A 3,496-nucleotide genomic window follows, 5' to 3' on the forward strand; every position below is an offset into this window, starting at 1 on the left:
CGAGGGGTTTTAGGTCGCTGGTCGAAGCTCGGGTCGGACTTCGTCTCCCTCACCCGATTACCAGAGAGTTTTCTGACAACTCGATCTCTCTCCTCGATCACGTCGTTCCGACATCCTTTTTCCTCCTTTTTTCTCCGTTTTCGAGTCTCCTCCTCCAAATCCCGTTTATGGTGTTTGTTTGGTTCGTAAGGGCCTAACACTCTCGGATCTAAGAGTATTCAGAAATTCGACTTTCTGTCTTCCTTACCCGACGGTGTACGACGTGTAAGCAACATCGAAATCTATCCTCGGTGTGTGTAAAGGTCTTTAGGATTATTTTTGTTGTGTAAATCAGAGGTTTTGACATGGATTTCGTAAGGTTTGGCTTCGCCGGAGCTTCGTTGGTTCTCTCTCTCTCTCTCTCTCCCCCTCGTTTTTCTCACTATTTTCCCTTCTTGCAGGTGTCTTGGAAGTGGCTGAAGGTCGGGTTTGGTTCTCGTGGTGATCCCGACTTCGAACGCGCTTCGTTGGTCGTGTGCGAACGAAAACTTCGATGTTCACCGAAGTTCTCGGTCTTGCCGACAACCGCAATTTTTTATTATTATTTTATTTTTTATATTTGATCCGTTAATTGATGATTTAAACTAAGATTTTGGGTGGTGAATTGTAACGACCCTATTTTCCTACTGAAATAGAGTCGCTACCCTATGCATGACGTGCCCCTTTTTATGCCAAAACATTCATTTTAAATAGTTCATAAATGTCATGAACTTGTACATTAAAAATAAAATCCTTAAACCAAACCAACAATATTTAAGAAATGAAAAATAAACAAACTAACAAAAACTAGAAAGAAAACAATATCCTATACTAATCTAAGACTAATAAGTAAAATTAAAATGTAGCTACCCTAGTACCGGTTTCATGATCTCTAACATGACGGCGCTATCATCTGTACAAGGGTGTCTTGTCTTTACCTAAAATGTAAAAGTTGTTCATGACTCGAGTATTTTAAGAAAAACTTAGTGAGTAACTCATTATTGGGCTCATTGAATGCAATCACAGGCAAAATGGGATACCTATCCTTTTATCATAGCATATCATGGCCTTCGGCAGCTTTTCCATCCGGTTAAGTTTGAATATGTAGTACTTATCTACACATTTCCCACACATGCGAGCATGGGTCCACTAGGTGAGCTTGCACGCTCCTTAGGCTGGCTTGTTGGACCAACACTCACTAACGGGCTTTTTGTGGAATAATAGAAAGGGAAAGGACCCTCAATACATCATGGTAACCATAATGTCATAAATCATATATCATAGTGGAGAAGTATCACATATCACACAAAAATGCATAAAGTCTCCATACCTTATGGTCATGACATAATATGTGATGCAAAACAAACCTCCAAAACAAACCTCTAATGTTTATAGTAAATAGATTAATTATGCGTACATAATTCCTTTTAGTTTCCTATTATATAACTGAGCTTTCATAGCATTTTCTATATTAATTTCCTATTATATTACTTAGCTTCCATAGCATTTTCTATAGACGTTTATGCATTACAACATCCATATATCATATCATTTTTATACATCATGGCATGGTCATATTATAACGTCGTTTATCATGGTATGACATAACTTCTCATGGTGTAACATGACATAACATATCATAACGTAACATATTGATACATAGCATCGCATATCATTACCCAACATAGCTTATCGTCGCCTAATATCACATAACATAGCATGACATATCATATTATAACATAACATCACATGACATGATTTATCATAATGACATATCATATCATATCATATCATATCATAACGTCTCATATTATATCATAACATAACATCACATAGCATAACATACATTCAAGTATATTACTCATGCAGGAGTCACGAGACACATGTCATCATACATATGACAATTCTTTTAACCAAACTAACCGTGAAACCACTTACTTGGTTGGTGTAGAACAGAGTTACTAATTATTTTGTTCCAAATTGTTTTTTTTTTTTTCCTTTTTTATATTGTTCATTTTTTTAATGGCTACAATTGATGATGTGATTTCTAGAACACATAATTTTTTTTTTTTAATGAAATTGATATAATTTTTACGAAAATGAAGTATGAAAATTGACTTGCTAGTATTCCAATGACAACTCAACTAAATGACTTGATCACTTAAACAATTCACACGAGTTTGTGATCTTACATGGCCACTTGCTTGGTTGGACTTAGCCGAAATTCTATCTAGCTCCAAATTTGCTTGCTTTCATTCTTTAAATTTGTTTTTACTTATACAGAGATTTCACCCATTTTGAACTTAAACTTACTTGTCTTAGTAGAAAAAATTGAATTTCACTTTTTCATTATTTCTAAATTATGTTTGATAGTAAAACTTAAATTAAAAATATGTCAGTTTTCATGCTGATTGATCGTTCCATCCAAGTATTGTTTGCTATAATATTATATTATCTAGGTACACGAATAATAATAATTTCTCATATCTTTCATTTTCCCTATCTCTCGGTTGTACACTCTATTTCTCCCCCTCTATTTTACTTTGTTAGGTTCACAATTATTTTTGCCAATTTTAATCAATTCTTAAATTACATAGACAATAAAAGATCGATTTCATGTCTCTCCCATCTTTTCCATTAAGAGTTTTAATGGATTCTTGAATTACACACAACAAAAGACAAAAGAAATTCCATATCTCTCCTTGGTTACTTGTCTCTGTATTTATTCAGTTTTTCTTAAATTTTGTTCACAATTATCTTTGACCAATTTTAAACAATTTTTAAATTATATTGAGAATAAAAGACAAAATTTCATCTCTCATTTTTTTACTTTATGTGTTTCTCTAGTTTTTTTTTTATTTGGTTCACGGTTTATCTCTGGCCAATTTTAATCAATTCTTATTTCTTTTTCACTATTTTAATGTTGGATCTTCATTTTCTATAACCAATAAAATGATAACAAAAATCTAAATAATTGATACACTATAAAAGAGAAGAAATTATGAACTTTTCTATTGATCTCCTCTTGTTAAATTTGATCTACTTTTCTTTTTCTCTTTCAAGTAAATCAGACTATCTTGTTTAATTTTTTTTACTAAATTTAAGGCAGAAATACTTTCATTTAAACTTTCATAAAACGTCACCTTCATCTTAAAACACAACCATTGACGTACGTGGTTTGAAAACACCTTTAAAAGACGACACAACAAAAGACTAAACAAAATAAATAAACATTTAAATTAAATACATCTCATTCTAACCTAAGTGTATGAAAATAAATACGACTACCATATGCATGTTTCACGGTCTCAAGTTGCGATGCGGTCGTCAACTGTACACGAATGTCTTGCCTTAACTTGAAACAGAAGTGGCTTAAGTATTTAAATAAATACTCGGTAAGTGATCCCACTATTGTGGCTTTAAATGCAAGAACATGTGAATGCAATGACATGACCTATCTTTTCAGTCTATTTTCCTT

This window comes from Cucurbita maxima, unplaced genomic scaffold, assembly GCF_002738345.1.
Source record: "Cucurbita maxima cultivar Rimu unplaced genomic scaffold, Cmax_1.0 Cma_Scf00106, whole genome shotgun sequence".
Taxonomy (NCBI): Eukaryota; Viridiplantae; Streptophyta; class Magnoliopsida; order Cucurbitales; family Cucurbitaceae; genus Cucurbita; species Cucurbita maxima.